General features: G+C 31.9%; 1 protein-coding gene and 1 non-coding gene across 4 annotated transcripts in view; both read left to right on the forward strand.

The window, feature by feature from the left end:
* The window catches only part of LOC118187997 (uncharacterized), a 192,460-nt gene that overhangs the window by 66,319 nt on the left and 103,426 nt on the right, over positions 1-22,715 (forward strand). The gene's annotated exons all lie outside the window — the stretch shown is intronic.
* Positions 9,618-9,690, forward strand: TRNAI-UAU (transfer RNA isoleucine (anticodon UAU)). Its single transcript has one exon. It is a non-coding gene; the product is annotated as a tRNA-Ile (tRNA).

The following is a 22,715-nucleotide window of genomic DNA, read 5'->3' on the forward strand; positions in this document are numbered from 1 at the left end:
GTGAAATTATGTTGTAAGGTATTTTCTCTTTCTTTACTTTATAACTGGAAAGCACTTTCGACTAGCAATCGCAAAGTCTCGAGCCCGATTCTCGGGGAAGGCACTGCAGATTTCTTACGTCTTTTGCTTCAAAATAATAGTCTCTATAATGTGGTGTAATGATAAATATATCATAAGAGAGTACAGAAAATTACATCTTTAGTTGCGGGTAAAATCACAGCTTATTTTCAGGGATTTCTCATTTCTAAAAATCTTTACTGTCTTTATGTCTAGTATACAAATTAAAACGTATGGAATAAATTGTTATCGAACTACGTCTCACTAAGTGAGAATCTTCCGAGAATTAAGGTAATCGTTTTAGGTATTTTTTTCATGCAACTGTTAGGTGATAGCATAGACATCCGACTCACAGTAGATCCCACGTTCAAATCCGTGCAGTGGCACAATTTTTTCAGGTACCAATTAGAGAGTAAAATTCAGACTTCAGTGTACTATGAACTAAGTATGTAGAACTATTTGTTGACATATTTTTCTTATAAATTATCCGTATGGGAAAAAAGAGATGCTAATTTCTGACGATTTGTTTCACAGTCAAAAGTTAAATAATTTTTATATGACTATATATGTTTATAAGTGTTGTAATAGTTTATATATGTTTATAAGTGTCGTAATAATCTAGATACCATTGATTACAAAAAAAGTCATTTATAAAATTAATAATTAATCGTTTACTGTTTAAGGTATTTTCTCCTTCCTTTCTGCATGCCTTTGTGGTGTAACTGAAAGCACACTGGACACGTATTCGGGAGGTCCGGAGACAAAGACATTGCACATTTTTTTACATCCTCATCCTCAAGACACCTAATGACTCTATAATCGATAATAAAGTTATATCATGTAGTAAGCTTTACTCAAGTTAGTAATTTTCTACGGAAAATATGAAACAGATTTAATATTGTCGAACGAGGTGATTAAAGAGATAAGTAACTTTATGTCAAATATTAAAAAAATTCAATCAAAACATTAAACGCAGCCATCGCATTAATTAAATGTGAATTGTGCAATGTTCATCTGTGATTTCGTTTTTGAAAACTTGTTTATATTTGTAAAATTAGTAATTCTAAAACATATAAGGTATTTCTCCCACTTCCCTAGCGTGCCTTCGTGGTGTAACGGTAGCACGCTAGGCCGGTATTCCAGAGGTCCGTGGTTCGATTCCTGGCGAAGGCGATTGCTCATTTTTCATCTCTCCGGCTTTTCCAATCAATCTAATATCTCTACATTTTTAAAACAGCTGATAATAGGCAGCAGAGGGTAAGCGAGCAAAATAAGCGTTTTAACTGGAAGAGAGCTAGAAGCAAAAGTTTCGCAGTTATCCAATATCGAAGATCACCAAGAGAAAGTTCTAATTTTGCATCTCTCCGGCCTCCAAAAAATACCTAATGACTCTACAAACATAAGTCTAATAAACCACTTTTTTAAATTCGCATTCATATTATCGCTCTAATTGTTACATGTAATTATTTATGTACACTTTATTGCATCTGGATTATGTTGTATGTTCTATATTATAGAGAACAAAGTAAGCGGTCGATGAAGAGAATCGCTTAAATGGGTTCGATGCAAGGAAAAGCGTGGGAAACCTTGCACTAGGGTATTATAAAATACATACTGATTTCCACACATATGTCAGTCAAGCCTAGCGTTTAAAAGCATTCAGTGCTTATAATAGTTGAATTTACCGATGTTGTGAATATGCAAACGGAAACGAATCGCCTCGTTTACTTTTACCCAAGTGTGTAATCTTGCAAATAAGAAGCATTCTAGAATTTTTGCGAAGTACATCTTAGAAAATTAAATATTTTCTCCTAACGTTAAGCGTTAAATCTTAAGTTTTGTTACAGATCGGCCATTTAATCCCCATTTTACATTTCGATGTCAGTTTTATCTCATAGCATAGCTTGACTGTAAATATTTAATTAGTTTAACTCCTTTAGAATGTTAGATAATTATGATGAAAGAATGCTTGACTATTTTCAGCAATCAGTTACAAAAATATTAAACGTAATCTCTTTAAATAAATAAATCAGGACGTTTATTGCTTTTACTTCTTGTGTACATATCAGTAAATCTTTTATTTAAAGTATAAGAGAAGCACATAAATATAAAATCTAAAATTCGGAGAAATACTTATATTGACCCAGATTTTGAATAAAAATCTGTGGACTTTGAGGACGATTAGATGTAGGCCTCTTTTTAACAGAGAAAACCATTTTTTTTGCTTTTTTAAGAAACGAGACCTGTGTTTGATCACCCTTTTCGAAATCAAAAGAGTTTTATTTAAAATTTGTTCCAAAATAAGATCGCATTTTTTGCTTAAACTTTTATTTATTTTTCAACATAAAGGGTATTTGAAAATATTAATTTTGTAATCAGGTTTTTCAATAGTCGCACAGAATTCCTCAGTGTTATTTTATCTTTATAATAAAATATGCAGGTTTAATACAGTTAAAAAGTCTAAAGATTTTGTGAGTCTCCGAGCTTTTAGACCCAACCAATATTAAAATTGCAGAAGCTCATGATTCATTCATTCTCCTTTCTCATTCATCACTTCATTTCTTTCTTTTTCTTACATCAGCTCTTTTCGTCTCCTAAGAAAGGATAACTCATTTATTATTATTTTTTTTACTTAGATTTGAAAAAAAAAACTTTCTTCTTTATATATATATATATATATATAAGACTCTTTTCTCAACGGCAATTTCAAAAAAAGCATTTTGCCTTTCTAGACTTTAAATTCGCCTTTTATGGCTTCGAGAACTTTCACGAGTGTTTTAAATGTGATTTGTCTGGCGTAAAAGTTTTTTGAAAAATCAGGGAATAATTCTGTTTCGGAAGTGTATACTTTCCTGCACTTGAATTTTATGAATTCATTATTAAATATCTCATGGGCATACACGCATATTTATTCTTAGCTTTTGATACGGTCTGATTAATTTCAAAAATTCAATTCTAACTGATGAACAACGCTTAAGGTCACTTCTTTTATAAAGAACATGTTTTAATTTAACAGCATATAAGGGAAATAATTACTTACATCACGCACAATGCTGGAAAATTGTAGCTTACGAGCAGAGGCATTCCAACAGATTTTTAACGTTACAGGCAGATCTCAAAATTGCTTCCCTGAAATGCTTGTCATCATTTACACATTATCATTTATTTTGTTTTATTTTAATTTTGAAGTGCCATATCTTTTTTTTTTACCTGAGGCAGGTGCTTCATTCTTTAAAACCTCGGCAGGCTTCCGTTTGGAAATATTTAACAAACTGAATGCGAGGAAACCCAATAATCCAAAATAAATGGAAAGTAAGCTGAATTATATTTAGTTCGGAAGTTTAACTTCACGCCGCACGAAATGTTTGGCATATAAAATTTAAATGTTTGATTGCGATGTCAAAGATCATATATTTCAGGTGTAGCTAGTTTGTAAAAATTCTGCTGTATAAATATTATTATCTTCAGCTCCTATTTCTTCAGAAGTAAAGAGTTAAGAAGTCTATATAATTCTTTTATTGACTGTTTGAAAAATGTATTAATTATTGCATTCAAATATATTAAAAATATTTACTTCCCAAGAGTAAATTTGCATTGAGAAAACCTCTATGAAATCGGTAGAAATCGTTGACGTTTTACGTATGAAATAATTATTTCGGTAGCTCTGCACAGTGAGCTGATTTAATGTATTAGATAGTCTGCAAAGTCGCATATGATTAGATTCAAGTAATTAAATAGAAATATATTCAGTTTGTGTAAATCAAAATACATTTTTTTAAAGTTTTCAGTAAAAGTTGGTGGTAAGTTTAAGTACATTGACACAGAATTATGTTGGCTTTAATAAGTATCATTATTATATCAATTATCAATAAGAATTTCTATTCATTCTCAATGTGCATTTCTATTATTTGGAGAAAACTAGACTAGAGAAAGCGTCTTTAATTTTATTAGAGCTTGCTTTTATTCACATTACAGTATGCTTAAAGCGCTTGCAAAAATAAGGACTTTTTATGGAGAAGTAAGACACTTCTGTTGCTCCTATTGAAAAGTACTTTCGTTAAATTTCTTTTCATTTTCCTATTGTAGTTTATCAGTGTGTAGTTAAGGATTGGATACAAGCTTTCGTAAATTCAGCAACTAATAAAACATCGCCGGCTGAAACTTCCATGCGGAATATGTGGTATATTCAAACAGAAATGCTTTGCATTCTGAAGGGATGCTCAAGAATATGTAAAACGGGAATTATAGCTTCAGCAAGAGATGGTCATAAAACGTGCTATAAATTTCATTAGTAAAACTGTTAAATTATATTTAAAATTTTAATCAATTACATTTAACATTTAGCCAATTTCTATCTTCCTCTTAGTTAAATGCCACTATCTTAAAAATTCTATGAATATGTATGCAAAAAATAACAGTTAATGAGCATTACTCAGCATATGCGTCATTTTGAACTTTTCTTAACAGGAGATATTGCTTTGTATCGCTGATTTACGTGGGTTCTGTCTGCTAACCGACCAATGAATAACATTTACTGCAACTACAAATTAATAGCTTCTTTGGCCGAATATCAGAGGGTAAGTTAGAGGAGAAATTTCTGCTCGATTAAACCAAATCACTATTAATAACAGCAGATACTTTACTGGTTTCCTTTGGTCCGTTTAACAGCATTCAGTTCTTTTAAAGTTATTTTGCAACGTTCCAATATTTTTTGTTGAAATGAGGCATGATTCTTTGTCTTGTAAATAAAAATATGGTTTAAACGTGCAATGTTATTGATTACAGCCCATGGTTAAAAATCACTATAAGATTCAGGTAAGAGTTTGTTTTTAGTTAAGCACACTTTGAAGGTACACTTTAAAGATATTAGTTGAACAAATATTCGTAGGGTAAGTTTCTTTAATTCTTTAAAACTGTAAGAATCTTTTAAATCGTTAATCATCTTTGTAAATAGGTATTTAATAACGAATTCGCAAATCCAGAAAATGCTTTTGTTACTTTCTTAAGAATCCAGCCGTACTTTAATATTATAGTATAATGAGTGCTCTTTGCAACGTTTGATGCATGTCAAATGCGTTAGGAATCGGCACATACCATTATAATGTTTTATTACGGTTTTTCTTCTTTAAGTTAATTGTACTTGATAATGTCCCTTACAACTGACCTTACACCGAAGACAAAGTAAGTCGTGGCGCTATCAGATTAAATTAGTGTCACTAGCCCTCCGATTTGATAGTGTTTTATTAAAAATCCCCAAAAGAGGAGAGATATGTGCCTGTTAAACTTCAAAATTGATAGCGTTTTATTCAAAGTATATGTCAGATTAATATTATTCTTTTGGCTTAATTTTTAATTTTAAGTTCTTTTCCATTTGCCGTTGTTCAAAATCTTAATTACTTTTATTGTACATAATTTCAGAGTGAAATATCGGGCATTGCTTGACTAGAGATTTAGTTTTTTATTCATTAGACCATTGACCATAAAGACTGTGTTCTGTAATATTTGAAAAACCATGTTTAGAAAAATAGCTTTCATGGTATAACATCTTTAAGAAAACGACAACATTCGGTTTATAGATGAAATTAACTCATCTCTGCTATGACGTATGAAAACACGTATATATCGCCCTGTGGGTATTTTCCCATCCATAACACACAGATTAATTATAGCACCTTTGATAGGTTAACATTTTGTATTCAAGTCGCAGTAAAGTACATGAAAGTACAAATAAAATCGTGTTCATATAAAACGGGAAAATTTCTAATTTACAGCTGGAAAAAAATCATGACCATCCTTTATCTTGCAAAGCAATTTATTCTAAAATTAACCGCTGTCTAGTCGCAAGATGTTTAAATTTATGAGAGCTAAATCCTGGCAACGTCCAAAAAGTTGCATAGAACGTTAAACCGCGAGATTTGAAAGCATAAGCTAGTGTTCAAATTAAATTGTTTAATAAAATGCTTCAATCATAACATCCACTTCTAGCTTAAAACGGCATCGAAACCAATAGTTACTCGTGTTGCGCTTAAATGTGCAATAGGGAATCGAATTAATTTCGCATTCGATTTGCTAGCAACGAACATAATATATGAGATGTCACCTAAACTGCCTCAGTTGACATCGAAGAGGGTGAAGATAATTTCATTGTAGTAAAGCCAGAGTGGAAGACAGTATACAGATCTGATGGATCAATAATGTAATTTACATTTAAAATGATATAGTCATGTTCACTTAACTGATATTTAATTGACACAATATGCTTGTGCTAAGGATCATTACAGTCAGCCTATACGGGGTGATCCAAATAATATGAGAGAAAAAGAAATATTGTAATTTAAATGTTATGAAAGTTTATTGAGGTAGGTTTTAATTAATTCAAAAAGAAATGAATTTCGACATATAAAATAATTACTAGTACTACTATCACAAGTTAGTTTGATTTTCAGACATATCTAAAGTCTACTTTGGCTGTGTTTGTTTTAAACGGATAAGGATGTATAATAATGAAATTGTATCATATTTTTTTTGCTTTACGCCAAGAAGGGAAAATTCATAGTTAATGAGTTGAAAAGCAACGCATATCTTTCATATTAGAGCAACAATAACAGAATAAGTTAAAGTTATTTCGATAAAATTAGATGTAAATTCTATCATTACTGTTAAAATGCACTATTTACATTTCCACACTGTCATTCTTTTGTTACTAAACACAAATAGTACTTCAATAAATTTGAGAAACGAACTTTTCCTTTTGATAGAAAAGATGCTTTTCAAAGTTAAAAAATAATTAAATTGAGTGCATAAACAAAACTTCGGTAACAAATACTTATGTACAGCCGAAGTGTTATATATCAACAGACTGCGTACTATTTTAAATTCTGTAAAGTTCTAAAAATAAATTTAATGTTGCTACGATCTAGAAGCACAGAATATACAGCAATTCTCTCATCGATTAGCATTTTCACTCTGTATGATAACTGAGGAGTAGAAATGGAGAATGGATTTTAGTTTAGCGACAATAATGACTTAGCATAAATTAAATACTGCGACAGCGAATTAGACAGTTTTGTGGTAAAAGCAAACAGGGATATTGGTCTAACAGGAATTCATGAATTCATATCACAAGTTAAATCTCTTCCCAATAAATTCATATGAAAAAGCGTTTCGAAGAAAATGAGCTGCTCTAAAATAAGAAATAATACGGCAAGTTTTAATAAGCATAAAATACAAAAAACTTTGCTATCTGTCACTCATAAATTTGCTAAGAGCTATTGAGCAATGGATTAGAGAAAAAATCAAGAAAGTAGGGGGCATAATAAAAGTTCCTGTACTTGAGTTAAATATTATGATTGCATGGAGAATAGTAAAAAGGAAAACAGGGAACTTTCGTAATTTTACTAAAATTAAAGAACGGACTAATGTAATTAAGTATAAGTTTTTCTATAATATATAATACCACTGCATTAATGGAGGCGTATTTTGCGTAGAAATCTTATACATATATTTGTTGCCGTTTTGCAGATTGCATTTTTTTTTTGTCACATAGAAACCTACAAAGAAAAGAGAAGTTAGGAACAAGATATATTGAAAAATTCATTCATTTCTCGTGTAGAGTCCGGTATGTTAACGTTTGTACCATAAACAGCACATGGAAGAAATTTCTGAACTCCTTACACTGCGCCACCTGCAAGTAAGAGAGACAAGTCGGACGATCACAACACATCAGTTCTAACTTGTAATGAACCAACCTTCAGATTTTTGGGTTTCAGATATAAAAACAGAAAGAGTTAGGTGCACAAAGTCTTGAAATATTCCTCTATGCTTTTACATAGAGTCGAATACCATGTCCTCTATGTGCCGGACCGGTATTCTAACAAAACAACCACAGTAGAAAATGACTGTATTTTCTTACAAATTTAAATCTGCATTTTTTATTGCTTCGAACTGTCATTAATATTGCCTATAGTGTAGGCATGTCGTGAAATGCTAATAGTTTGCATAGTCTAGTATATTCATGCAAATTTAGGGCTTGTTTTGTTCTTCCTTCGGAGGATAATATTTTTAACGTTAAACAGTCTATTGTAAAAATCAGCGTAGAAACACTGCACCGTTTGGTTTTTAGCAAGTGTCATAAGCTAAAATTAAAACCTTTAAGAAACCATTGGGCACTTCAACCATTTCTTCGACCTACTATGCAAAAAAAAATATTTATGCCTTTTGATGGATAGTGTTCACTGTTATAATGCCAGCATATTAAGTCTTCTTGTATTTAACTAGCACTGCCATCAAGAATATAATTACAGGACTATTTTAGCTTGCGAGTTAAAAAAAATCTGAATTATATAGTAACGAATAAAATAGCTGCATAGAAAGTGTACTCTCAATTAGTATACATTTAGTGATAAACGCAATTAATCTTAAAATGTGGTCAACAAAGTAGACATATGGCAATATTTAATTTTTATTTCGGGGATAGACAAACATCCTTACCCCGCATTGATTTATCTGTTTATATGCAGCATGCGAAATTTACGAATTATCGGTTTCAAATTTCGACCCAAGTGTAACTGAATTTATCGATCGATCAAGCGTATACGTTGAAGTATCATTAATCTCTATACTTCTATTGGACATTTCAAAATACATTACATTTAAAAGCTGAATAAATTACCAACAATTTTAAAAGTTACTTTAACTAAAGATTAACATGAACAAATGCAGATTAATGATTTCAGTGACTTATTAACATGTAAAAAAATGCTGCATTTAAATTACCTTTTTCTACAAATTGCAAGGACCCAATTTCTGTGTTTGTATTTAAGCTTAAATTTTTTTTTTCAAATTTATCAACTGAAATTAAGCGTAGTATATACAGCATAAAGACTAACGTTACCTATATTTCTGTAGCTTATGAAATTAGAAAACTATCCACGGTTTTTCGATAATAAGATTTCATTTAAGTTGTCATAAGAATACAGAAATAACTCTCATAGTTACTCACACGCTATGTTTACACACGAATGCTTAGAGACATAATAAAATATGAAAAGCATTTTAACTCTTATCTGAAAACATTATGGCAAGCGCAAGGAAAGAAAACTATGTGCACGCTAAACCATAGCACGACGGAACAGTGGATAATGGCAAAATGTAATTAAAATTAGCCAAAAGTATGCTTTGGGATCAATGAGTCTGCAAATGTATAATATTTAAGATATAATTACTGTTCTAATTTATTTTTTAAATTTATGTATTACGTTAAGATACAGTACGCTTCAATCTGTAGTGCAATTTAATTTGCCTTTTCGACAAAACTCGAAAGACCTAAGACTATTTGATTAAATTTATAGTACTTTCTGAGTTTGTTTAGACTCAAGTTTGCGTTTTTTTAATAGTCAAGGAATTATTCAGTTTTTGGAATTGCCACAATATTTAGAAACGGGAAACATTAAAATGTGGTGCCTGTTTAAGGAAAAGTCATTTTAGCTTCTTATAATTAAATGTATAAGAACAATTTCTATTGATAACACTATAGGGTATTTCTCCCGCCTTCTCAGCATGCCTTCGTAGTGTAGTGGTCAGCACACTGGGGGTATATTCCAGAGGTCCGTGGTTCGATTCCCGGCGAAGGCGTTGCTCATTTTTCATTTTTCCTGATTCGAAATAACCTAATGTCTCTACAACACTATGGCTTTTTACAGCGCTTCTGAAGTTGAGTTAACAGTGCACTGCTGCAAAATTTTTACAGCACTGATGTTGCTGAAGTTAAGCGTGAGTCTCAGTGATGCTATCGATGCCGAGAATCACCCATGGCTCCTTGTAATGAGTAGATATATTGCTACAGTAAAAAACTATGCATCGTTTATCCTCTATTTATGGTCCACCAGAGATAAAATGTATAAGATTGCAAGGACTTTGGTGTTGTGGAATCCAGGCTTATACCTAGCGAACATACTGGCTGCATGGACGTTTCCGTATTTTTCTTTACCTGTAGCATGAATACGAACCAATTTACCTTCGAAAGATCTTACACAAAGATATCTCTACCCATATACATATAGCATTGGTATACTTTGCCATAATCCAATAAATTTAGACACTTCCTTTTTTTCTCCGAATCTTTCAAATCCAAAGCCTTTCACATGTATACTAATGAGGTATAAAACATAAAGTGTTTTATCAATAAATCACATTAGTTAGGAGGAAGTTTATCATTAATTTTGTTAAAGATGAGATTGAATTATTTTCAGGCCTTTGTATTTTAGTTAAATAAATTGATTGATTTGATTTTGTTTTACGATTTTAAAAATTCGTCTTTAAACAATCTATCGAGTCACTGATCTTAGGTCAATTATGTCAACGGCTAACGCGGTGGTCAAATTCCTGCTTTGATGTGAACTTCTCCTTCCATATTTTATGGTTAGGATCACATTCAATCGAGATAGAAATGACAGAACCATCTGCAGAAATTTACATAAAGATTGGCTATTATTCACACCCACATTTAGCTCGCTTTTAACTGCGAATAAATTCTCTTTACGTTTGATGAATAATGGAGGAGAGCAAGACAATGACTAAGGTTTAACGCAAGGAATAAGTAAAAGTAGCTTAACATGTTTTCTTCCAAAGAAGAAAAACTCATTCTTATCTTTAAAGCAATGAATCGATTCTATAAAAAAAAAAAAAAAAAAAAAAAAAAAAAAATTCATGGCATGAAAGGGAATTTTGTTAGATATATTGAAACAATGAATTTGAGTTTTTGCATGCTCATATATGTAGAAAAAAGGACTTAAAACAGTTTCATTTCTTTTCTCTTTTGGGGAAGGAGGAAGCCGCATCTGTAAGCTGTCTAATGGCTAAATGGATTAGATCACTGAATAATAATAGTTCGGCCGGAGTTCGAAATTCGGCAGAGAGACCGGCTGCATTTGTATTTTCGTGGTACACTCTGTGTAACATAAATACAAGCCTGTTCCTTTATCCTCCACGAAAATATTCCTTTCATTAGGAAAGTGGGCTTAGTGTGTTTTACCCGAAACAAATAATCCATTCCAATTCACATTTATTAAACTATACTATGCTTTGCATTCAGGCTAAAGTTTAAATTTCTTTCGCTAGCTGCATTAATTAAAATTTTTTTTGACGGCAAAATTTGACTAGTGTATCTGCTCTTAAGAACTCATAGCTTCACTTTCGTGATATAACATATTTTAGAGATGGGCGGGAGTGGGATCTGTCAAATCTAATTTAGCTTATGTGATGACTTTGAAAAAAACTGTTTGTTGTTTATTTTTAAAACCCGTATTTTGATTCCAGTTTAAAGTTATTTACTGCTGAAAAGTTAATTAAATAATTAACATTCTCATTAATTTATTTGTTTAATCAATCCTAAGTCCTAAGTACTTAGAGTATATTTGTATCGTTGGTTTTTATAATCCGTTTACGGGATATAGGGCACGTAATAAGGAAGAGAAACAATTTTATGGCAGTAAAGCTAAACACCCTGATCCTTCAAATACGTAAAAGTTAACTTTTATTTCTTTCCTTTCACTGTTTAAAACAGTATCAGTTGGCACCGTGATACGATATATTCGTATGTTTTATTACGCGTGTAAGTCACGTTTTAATAATATTCTTAATTTACATTTTAATTATTATATTTTATGTTGTATGATTAATATCGTTTTCTGTGTCGAAATAAAGTAACTATTAGTTTATGCAAAGATTCTAAAGTTTTTGTGTGATATGCGTTTGTCATTTTATATATTCTGTACACGCACCATGAATACGCAGGCAGTTGTTGAACTCTATCTACAGTTTAAGGCCAGTAAATTTAGTTCATTTTTTAGTAGCTTAATATATGGGATTTAATAACATTAAAAAATATTATAATGTTATGCGTTTCAATTAGAAATACAAAATATGTATTTGTTGAATTCCAGTCTAGTTCCTTACGTAAAAGTATATTTAAAATTTCAAAAGCAAAAAATAAAATACATGACTCTGAAAATTCTATGGTTGAAATGGCTGAAAAAAATGCTAAAATTATAAAAAAAAACTATCAAAATGTTTTAGAAATATAAAGTAAATTTTTACGTTGAGAAAATTTTGTGTATTCCTATGAAAATTGTTTTGTAGTAAATTGTGTAATTTCAGGGAGTAAAAACACTAATAACTAAAATATATTTGCTTTGCATTAAAAATATTAAATATGAACTCAATTTTAATAAATTAACAACGGAATTTAAAAAAGAAATATCAGTCGCGAAACAAACACTTTTAGAATTTTTATGGTAAAGTATTTCGAAAGTATTTTTACTTTCGAACTGAACTGTTTCTTTCTTGCTATTCACCTTTTTCATTTTAAAATGTATGTAAACTACTTAATATGTGTCCTTTTTCAGACATTTTTATGGCATGCTGCACGGCATGCAGGTTTTTTTTTCAGTTTACGAAATATTTTAAATCTAACATCTTTAGTCTAGATGGGGCTTACGATATCTTCTTACATTTTCTGCATGTGAAAGTCATTGTGTCACTCTTTTTTTCTTGTTTGCATGACATTCATTCAAATGTTTTTAGCAACAGTTGTTTCAGGCAAAATATCAAGAATTATTTTCAAGGAATCAATAAGTTTTTCGGAATGCACGAAGTCTCCAGAATAAATACAAAAAATAAAAAATACAAAAAAAATGGAATCTAGCTTTATTGCTTTACAACCTAATTGTCTTGACCCAAAGGCTATTTCTATGTCTTCCTTTTAGTCTGAATTTTATGAGGATTTTTTGACTGGGTAGGAGTGCAAAAATAGTTATCTCAAACACATTTATATTCTTGTCGCTAAAATCTTTTCTTCTTTGAATTTGATTTACATGCCGTATATATGTGTGAAACAGAAAGGTGAATTAAGTAAAAGAATATAATATAGTCGTGCAACAAATGTACTGACTATACGATAAGCTGTAACCCAAAACGAAAATTAGTAAGTGAGTCAAAAACTGGTCGTTAAATTTTATCATTCCTCTTAGTTTTGTTTGCACTTGGATGATACGTGTAACGTTCAGAATAATTTCATTTTTTTCTAACAATCAAACTTCCATACAATGTCAGGAATATTAGTTATATAAATATATATATGTATGATAGGTATGGGAGCCGGTTGCCATAACCTTAGACTCGGGTTGGAATCTCGGAGAAAGCACGGATGTTTGTAAGTGTATAGTGTCCTAGTGGCATACAGGACACAAAATACTGTCTAGCCGAAAGCTTTTTCGAGAGACTAGTGTTAGGGAAAGAGAGGTGTCAAACCTTCAGAAGTGTTCTCCATCAAATATGAGACAATGTTTTGTTTGCCCTTTCATGCAGATGTAATTCAGTCTTCCTTCTCTGATGATGCCTGGGCGATGTTCCCGGTAACGAGACAGGTACGCAATCAGTGCTTGCACATTTCTGATGACTGTTTAGCTAGCCCGTGTCGCGCTGTTGGAAAAAAATTCAATACAACATCGCAGGATGCTTCTTTAACAGCTTTGTAATTAAATTTAGTGGAGAGAAAGCAATTGCCACAAATTTAATAATAAATTACTATTATGTAAGCGTCCATAATACGAACATTATTATCGCATTTATACATCATTAATAATTTTTGGTAAGTAATTCATCATATCTTGCCGTACGATTTTTGAATAATGTAAAATATTGTATTATCTTACATTTAAGACAAGTAATACGAATAAGTCAAACTTTCGCTTTTTGCAGGTTTTAAAATGAAACTCATGCAGTGAAAAATGTTTTTTGGAGCAAGATTACATATTTATTTGCTACTTCGTAGAGATTTGCTTCAAGCGATAATCGAAAACAGAACCTTTCCGTCTCTAGACCAATGTTTTATCAAACCCACTAGCTGCTCCATCCTATTTTCTATTTCAAAAGTCGTCTGCTTTTACAATTTCTAAAAGCCTTATTGTATTTCATACAATTCAGAAAATGTTTTAAAGCATTTATACTTCGCAAAGAACAATTTGATCCAAAGTGCTTGGGATACTTTCGAATCTATGTTTCAGATATAAAGAATTTATCCAAGTTGTTTGATGTATTAGGGTGAAAAAGGACGGATTACAGCTCATGTTCCAAAGCTATAAATCAGTTTACATAAATCAGTTTCCATAAATCAATGAATAATTTATAGTTTCCTCTGAAAACAAGGCAAAAATGTTTTGCAGATAGTTTAATTTAACATTATGCAAACGCACTGTCAAAGAACAATTTTCTTGCTTTCCAGAAACGTTTGAGATACTGCATTTTCATAAGAGGAATTTGCATGTAAAACATATTTTGCAAACTTAGCAATATACTTTACGAAAGTACGTGAAGGATTTAAGCTATTCTATTATTATTTTTAAATTAGTATCAAATGTTTGAGAAACATAAATTTATAAAAAATAATTGAGGTTTACTTTGTCACATCTTAAATTGCTACGGTAGCAGTTTTCTGTATTAAATTTAATGCATACATTGAACGCATTATTTCACTTCTTTGGAAAGTTCAGATTTGGTGCTCAAAACTGAGAGACTCTTCACTTTGCCACCATAACTGATGGGCAAATTTCAATGAAATTTGACATGCACATAGGTCGATATAACATAAAAAGTATATTACATAACAGCCCTTGGTACCCCCTCATGATCATGCATAAGACTCATCGGCATAAAAAAGAGGTTGCAAGATCACTCCTGTGGCAATTACTTCCATTCCATAGCAACGATGTTCTCAGATCCTGGAGGGTTGTGGAAGCCATAAATCGTGTTACAATAGCTCTTTCAAGAGATCTGGTTGGCCAATCTGTCGGGTTAATATCCTTACTTCCCAGAAAATCTCCCATCCGATTAAACCTTTATCGATAAGAGTTGTCGAAAGAACCTGAGTGCCAACTGCACCCTCGAAAATGCAAACATAGGGCTTGAAGATATCTTCCCTGTATCTCGTAGCAGTAACCTGGACATGACAGGTTACTCCTACGAGATGCCAATATGATGCCTGCCTAGACCATCAAACTTGGTCGCTTTCTCGGATCTTGGAGGAGAGGTAGCGGGTCTCTGATTTTCTTCAGATGAAGGTATGTCAAGAATCAGTGATTGACTGAATCGGGACTCATCTGTGAAGAGAACTGTCTCTAAGATCTTAATCAGTCGATATTCTGTGAACCATGCTAAACGTGTATACGTATTTTCGAAAATTTTATCCTTATTCACTTCAAATGGTCTTAAAATACCCCACTATCTATTATGTTTTAAGATTTGGTTATTTTTTTTATGGGAAATGACATTTTTAAGCGAAAGTTAGTTTCTGAAATAAACTTTCCCCCTATAGTTAAAACTTTATTACTGCTGTTAGCTTATAAAGTATTTCTCCCACTTCCCTAGTGTGCCTTCGTGGTGTAACGATAGCACGCTGGGCCGGTATTCCAGAGGTCCGTGGTTCGATTCCCGGCGAAGGCGGTTGCATATTTTTCATCTTTTCTGCTTCCAATTAACCTAATGACTCTACAAGTGGCGCCCGAACTAAAAAAGGGTTGTGGACGATGATTCTCCGCACCCAGGATTTGGCGACTACGTCCCTTAAAACCCTAGTCGTCCTTTAAAAAGGGGAGTATATAAGGTATTTCTCCCACTTCCCTGGCGTGCCTTCGTGGTGTAACGGTAGCACGCTGGGCCGGTATTCCAGAGGTCCGTGGTTCGATTCTCGGCGAAGGCGGTTGCCATATTTTTCATCTTTTCTGCTTCCAATTAATATAATGACTCTACAAGCTCTTTAAATTATAATATTTATGTCAAAAATATGAACGATGTTTTTGCAATAAAAGTAAAACACTATTTTTTTAATGGTCGGACATTATGACAATACTTAATTTGTCATAAAGCTATAAAATTGGAAGCTTTTCATTCTTCCAAAATCATGCATTCCAAGACAGCTTTACTTCACAATCTGAATGAATTTCCTTCTATTGCTGTAGCTTATACCCTAGACATGGAAAACGACTAATCACAAGATTCCAGCCTTACTTCAAAGCACACACTATAAATACCATCAGTGGAATCTGTATGCTTATCTGAAGGTTTTTAGCATTAATGTTAAGCTGCAAGTAGACTCGACCAGAAGCTAATGGACTAATCCAGCTCAAGATAACTACAATTCATTAAAGTAAGGATTTTATATAAAAATATTTTATGATGTGAGAAATACATGGCATGAAAAGCTCTATGAAGATTTATTTATGTCAGCTTCATGCAAAACCCGATCTAACTGAATTAGTAATTAAAATTATCAATTAAGTGGGAAATATATATCTTATTTAAAAAAGAAATTTCCAGGAACAAGTGAGTCTAATATGAAGGGAGGAACGTTTATTCGACTGTAAAATATAAAACTTTCTAAAACTGTAACTATAAGGAATTTTAAATCAAACAAAGAAAGGAAACTGAAATGAAGTCCAAAACTTTTGGAAAAACCTATTTTTCTGAGAAACAGAAAAACTGAAAACTATGAGGATTATGAGAAGAAAGTGATTTTTTATCTTATCTCTGTAAGATAAAAAAATGGATTACGGTATCGCTCTGAAGCTGCGTTTTATTCACTCTCAAACTGCGTTTTCTATTTGAATTTTGTCACAGAACTCTGATGCTGTATCAATTGAATACGGAAATTTTATATAGTCTGCCTCTGCTTTCTCTAATAATTATATATTCAGCATAATAGTTGCCCTGCTTCCTTCATTGATCGTTTAATTGCTACAAATTTTCTTCTCTTTACTAACAACCGTAATTTCTTGTAGCAGTGGAGAATGACTAGATCAGAAAACGGAAAAGCATCATTCTACGAGAAATAGAAATGTGCTGCTTCTAGAGGAGGGAACTGTATGCTGAATTCTGAAGAGAATTAAAGCTAATTACCACCGAGATTCTCGGATCTCCTGCCGCTTTAGGAAAAGCACAGACAACACAATATAATATTCTCAAGCGTATGGCTGGCTTTAGTACTAAGGAAATTAACCTGAGGATTACAATTGAGAAGATTAATGAGAAGTTTGATATTGACAGTTAGTCTGAATTTAACTGTTTGTAAAATCTTAGATTCATATCTAAGCTCGATAAATGGGTAACACATTGTTAAAGGAACAGAATAAACTGGATCTTGTATCTGTAGTTATTCCTTTGTTTGGATGTTAACCAAAAATTATTTACCCATCTAGATGAAGAAAAATAAGACCTCTAAAAAAGCATATGATAAAAGATAAGTGAAAAAGAGCAAATGAAATAGAAGAAGCCATGGGAGTTATGTTTCATTTAATGCAGGTGTAGCTGTCTGTTTGGTGGGATTACAAGGGGAGCATGCTTTCCAAGTTTCCCAGTTTAACGAAAGAATCACAGTGAATACGTACTGTGAGCAACTCACTAAAATCAATATGGGAATCCATGAAATACATCCTATTTTGACTTCTCAAAAAACCATTATCATCCATCCTGAGAATTTCAGACCCCATATTCCCCAAGTGATGCTGGAAAAATTAAGAGAATTAAAACGGAATCTTCCAGAAACTACTATCTTTAGAAGTAAAATTTTCAAATTTTATCCAAAACTGCCTCAAAATTGTCTTTACAGAAAGCCACTGTGCAATTTCTGCAGAGAAAGGAATATGCAGGTTATAAGATAAATAAAAAGAATCACATAAAGTTATGGTTATTGTATCATGTCAAAAGCCATTTGGTTTCGTTAAGATATTATTATTTGGTTTTTACTCTCAACTAGGGCACGAAATTTTACGTCACGTAATAATCCTACAATTTCTGATAATTCCGCCATATCAGCCCTACTTAAAATGGCGCCAGACAGTGACTGAGTTGAATGTACAATTGTAGGATAAAAATAATACTTCGGAAATTGAATTGCAGATATTGTTCATAATAATTAATTCGTGTTCCTTCATTCAGAGATTTAATATTGCTTATTTCCTTTTGAATAGTAAAGTACTGGTGGACGTTCATTAATTTTTCTTATACTGCTGGACGACCATCTTTACTAAACAAGGAATTACTCTCTGAATTTTCTAAGAAAGTGCCCAGTCGACTTTTCACTAAAGACGAAACTTTTTAGTAGCCTGATATTTATTTAATTAAAAAATGAAGGTAATCAAAAATTATGCAACTCGCGTGTAATAACATTGAAAAGCAATTTAAGGTATCCGACTACGTTCGATACCCTAATTTTGAAAAAGTGTACAAATAAACTCATTTTTGGTGTTAATTAGCAGAATGCTACCTAAAATGATAAAAACAATTTATAAACATATTATTAAAATGTAATTTTTACTTTTTTGTCACATTTTGGATAAAAAATTTATTCAAATTTCAGTATCACGAGATTAATTCCCTCAAAATATTTATCAATGTTTTACTTTTATTTTTTTCACTTATACTTATTAAAGCATAAGGTATAAAATGGACTAAAATCTAAGTCATAAAGCAAAATGTCTATTAAATGTACCTGTTTGAGTACATACACTAGCTATTTTTCGAGAAAGTTTTCTCTCTTCATTTACAAAATTGTCTGCAAAAATCTTAAATATGTATATAAACCTAAACTTTTAGTCCATTTAATTCCCAATATTCTATAGAATATTTGTGGGAAGTATCATAAAATTGCTATTGTAATATTTTAGGTTACGGTGATTTTCGTATTAGAAATGTTGACAAAAACAAGTTTTTCAAAAAACATTTCTAAAGTTTTATCTTTAGAAAATATATTAGAAATTGATATATTACAGTGCTAAAACTGCCCTGTTTTGTATATTACACCTTCTATTAACTCTATTTTAGAAGGTTTTTTCTTTAAAGAAGCTCTTAATTCTTTTCTTGTGATTTTTGCGGAATGTAAAGAATGCCGTTTTGAATTGACAATCCGAGTTTTATCAATACAGTTATATCCCTTGACAGTATATTGTCCATGTTTCATATTAAGTTTTGCCAATATTTTTAACATACCCAAAAATCCATTATTAAACTGTATTACTCCTATATAGGAACCAAGACACAATGTTGCTAACTCAAGAAACACTTGTTTTGGTATGATACGTTATTAAAACTCTCATTGTTTTGAGTTTCGAAACACACTGGACAGGATAATGCAGAAAATATAGATTTTAGAATTTCAACATCGAATATTCTATTACCAGCTTCATTACCAGCAGCATTATTAGCTTCATTATAATATTCAGAAAATGCTTTATTGTTTCCTAGTTTCAATTCACTGGCAGAATCTTTCACAGTATATCTGTTTCCAGCAGATCGTCGTTTTTTAGAACGAAAAGTTCCACGCCGACACATTACGACGTTTACAATAATAAAGTGAAAATATTTTTATCACAATGTTAAAATAACAAAGAAGAATGAGATAAAAAAATAATACTGAATAACAGCAAGCACGCGAAATCAGAGTGTAATCAAATCAGAATGTAAAGACAAACGGAAATTTTGCCAAATATGATACTGAAATTTCGAAAGTAATCTTGCTTCCAAGCACATAATAATAATACATATATTTCAAAATCATCTTTTGAATATCGCCAACAGTATTCAAATAAAATATTCTTGTTTAGAGCAGTCTGTGTCCCTTAAATGTCAACTTCCGGCCTTTTAAACAGCAACTTCCGGTTCATGGTGTAGAACAAAAAAAGCAATAACTCTACTTCTAATCACCGGAGAGACAAAACAAAAATAGTTTTTAGAAGCTTTAAATTAAAGTAATAAAATTTTTTTGAAAAATTTCTTCAAAATTGACGATCAGAACGTAGTCGGATACCTTAAAAACGGTAAGTCAAAGACCCAGCATGTATCAGAAGCACTGTTTAGCCATGGTTCTAGGAGAACAAAATTTCAGTTATCTGAGGCCATTGTGACCTAGCTTCTAACATTACGCGTTTGGTAGATTCTTTAAAAACTAGGGGCCACCAATGAAGTAGAAAGTGCCTTTTCTTCTATCTGGTTATTGCATAGTGAGAAAATATCTTAGGGTCAAAAGCAGTGTAGCTTTGAATTATAAATATGCCATTGCCGAAATTCATGAAAAGCCCTTTTGATTACAAGTGCTGAATCCTCTCTTGGCAAAGAAAAAAATGGATATCTGGTAATGTTTAGTAGGTGACTGTTAAGCTGCTCCTTTACTAATTAAAATTCGGCCAAGGCAAGATTTTTTGAAGCTTGTAGAATTTTCCAGTAAGGGAAGTTAAAGTTAACTCTCTTTAAGATAGCTTTTGATAGGAGTTAAAGACAATTATCCCATGGATTAGGAAGTTTGGAAGCTTTGCTGCTTATGAATACTTACTGGCCTTGCAAACGAATTGTGGGCTGTTTATAAAATCTATAGAGACGTAGGGTTGTTGAAACGTCAAAACTATAGAAATTGCAGAATGGATATTAATTCAACTTCTTTCAATAGATAACACCCCTATACTATTACAAATAATATAGCATTTAAAATTTATGTTTCAGTTTGTGCTGGTAGCTTTAAAAATTGTTTATTTGATTTAAGATGGAGACGAGTTTTTCCTAGACAGGAGGAATTTTTATGACTAAGTGCATAAATGAGATTAACATGCCATCATTTTGATTGCAACATCTAATTTCTGATTTCGTAGATTTTGTCCCAACTAAGAAGAGACGGGCGGCCCTTCCTTTATCGTGTCCGCCCGATAACATCGCGGCAAAATTATCGCGGACGAAAACGTCGCGGAGAAAACAACGCAAGGCGAAAACGTCGTGCTACAAAACATCGTGGGAGAAAACATCGCAAAGAGAAAATATCGCAGTTCTAAAACATCGTGGTACAAAATATCGTCGTCGAAAATAAAGCGGTTCAAAAACTTCGCAGTTTAAAAACATCGTCGACGAAAATATCGCGGTAAAAAATAAAGTATCGACAAATCATCACAGGACGATAACATCGCAGACCTGCTTTTTTCAGGCTTTAATAATTGTAAATGGATATTCCCATAATAATTTGTGAGCGCGAGATGGAAAGAAGGATAATTTTTACTTTCATATTTTTTATTAACTAATAAATTTTTGCTGAAAAAGTAAGAAGGAAACTTAATACTTAAGAATAAACTGAAGCAGAACAAGAAATAATTTTCATTATAAGAGTATTAGATTGACAAAAGTGAAGAAAATAATATCATAATTAGCAATTTTTTATAGATAAGGTCATGCAGTTACGTAGCTTCCTTTTACTAAATATTTTTAGATTATACTTTTAATGAAAAATTACCAGTAAAAACTTTATAAAAAATGATTTATTAATGACCTTTGTTAGTTAACTATGTCAGTTTAAAATTCTATTAAGTGCTATAAGTTGCCTTAATTTTCTATGCTTAAATTTCCTTCTTACTTTTTCAGAAAAAAATTATTAGTTAATAAAAAATATGAAAGTAAAGATTATCCTTCTTTCCATCTTGCGCTCACAAATATTTATGGAAATATCCCTTTATAATTATTAAAGCCTGAAAAAAGCATGTCTGCGATGTTATCGTGATGCGATGATTTGTAGATGCTTTTACCACGATAATTTCGCCACGATATTGTAGATACTTTTACCACGATATTGTAGATACTTTTACCACGATATTGTAGATACTTTTACCACGATATTGTAGATACTTTTACCACGATTTATCACGATATATTTGTAGATACGTTTACCACGATTTTTTACCACGATATTTTCGACGACGATATTTTTAAACTGCGAAATTTTTGAACCGCTTTATTTTGGGCGACGATGTTTTAGAACTGCGATGTTTTCTCTCACGAATTTTTGTATCACGACCTTTTCGCCCTGCGTTGTTTTCTCCGCGACGTTTTCGTCCGCGATGGTTTTGCCGCGATGTTTTCGGCTGTAACCCCTTTATCGTAGGACGAAAAATTCCATGTTCTTGAAATTAAGTTACCAAAGGAAAAACCATTATCTTGTTAGGTTCGCGAACATTTAAAAAGGTTTTCTTAAATATGTCAATAACATTGTCATAAAAATGCGTTGCAAAGTAATACTCATTCATAAAAATTCGTTCAGCTTAGGATAAACTCATATCCACCTTGCGTGAAACATACGGTTTTTAACGCTAACAGCATAAAACCCAGTTGAAATTTAATCGTTGTATTACTCGTCATAGAAAAGGAGTGTCATGTATTGAAATAGTTTTCTATTATTATCCATTTTGGAATTTCCTTATTTTGCTCACTCCTAAGTCACAGAATTTTAAAGAAATTTATATTGGTTAAAACCTTAAAATCTGTTCGTTTAACAGCAGCATGTTCGTTTTTCAGCATGATGCGATAAACTCAACGAAATATCTGTTTTTTCAAATGTTATCCCTAAAGCATCCTCTGTGGAAATAAAGTTGTGCGTAGCATCACATTAATTCATAGAATGAAAACGGAGTTTTCCCATCTGAATCCTACTAAGTAAAGCATTTATCAGAAAAAGTTTCAACTCCCTACGAGGTAGGTTTCAGGGATACAGTTGCAAATAAATTGTAGTCAGGGTATAAGGAAATGGCGTAGAAAACCAAGAGAGAATTATTTGCTCTTCCTACATCTAAAAGTTGAAA

Source organism: Stegodyphus dumicola, chromosome X2 (assembly GCF_044657685.1).
Source record: "Stegodyphus dumicola isolate Sdum_Otavi_A_Nest chromosome X2, ASM4465768v1".
Lineage (NCBI taxonomy): Eukaryota > Metazoa > Arthropoda > Arachnida > Araneae > Eresidae > Stegodyphus > Stegodyphus dumicola.